Raw genomic sequence first — 744 nt, forward strand, 5'->3', positions numbered from 1 at the left:
GAGAGAGAGAGAGAGAGAGAGAAAGAAAGAGAGAGAGAGAGAGAGAGAGAGATAGAGAGAGAGAGAGATGTTGAGACTGGAATACAAAAGAAAATTCAAAACATAAAAACGTTTGAGTAAATTTGTTTTAATATTTGTGTGTATATGGAATGAAAAAAAAGACATATTTTGTAAATATCAACATATATTTCTTTGGAAAAGATGTATAGAACATCAGTTCCTAATGGCATGATTTCATTTAAAATATGTCTATACAGACGTGAAAACCTCTGGGGATATTTTCTATAAATTTCTACAACAAAGAAACTATGATTTCATAGTATTTTGGAGTTTCATTAGGTTTTGTGTTCTAATTTTGACAAGAGATTTGACTAAGCTTGCCAATGGATTCTCTTAGCAGTTACATTTATTTTCCTTTCAGAATATGTCTTAGCATTCAGTAGCTATTGGTTTATGGTATTGTGTAGAGATAGGTAAGAAATGTTTAGATACTATTACGTACTTACATGTACATGTATATATTTGTATGTTTGTGTGTGCGTATGTGACAGGGAAAATAATTTGTATGCGCGTGTAAACGGTTCATACATTTGTGCTTCTGTTTATACACACAAAAACACATACACGCGCGCGGAGACACAAACTAATTTCGTGTTCGTATGCTCGTGGATGTGCGCGATGTATCTATCTATCTGTCTATCTGTAAATCTAGCTATTTATTTATTTCTCTCTTACTCTGTCTCT

This window comes from Octopus bimaculoides, chromosome 13 (genome assembly GCF_001194135.2).
Source record: "Octopus bimaculoides isolate UCB-OBI-ISO-001 chromosome 13, ASM119413v2, whole genome shotgun sequence".
NCBI classification, from domain to species: domain Eukaryota; kingdom Metazoa; phylum Mollusca; class Cephalopoda; order Octopoda; family Octopodidae; genus Octopus; species Octopus bimaculoides.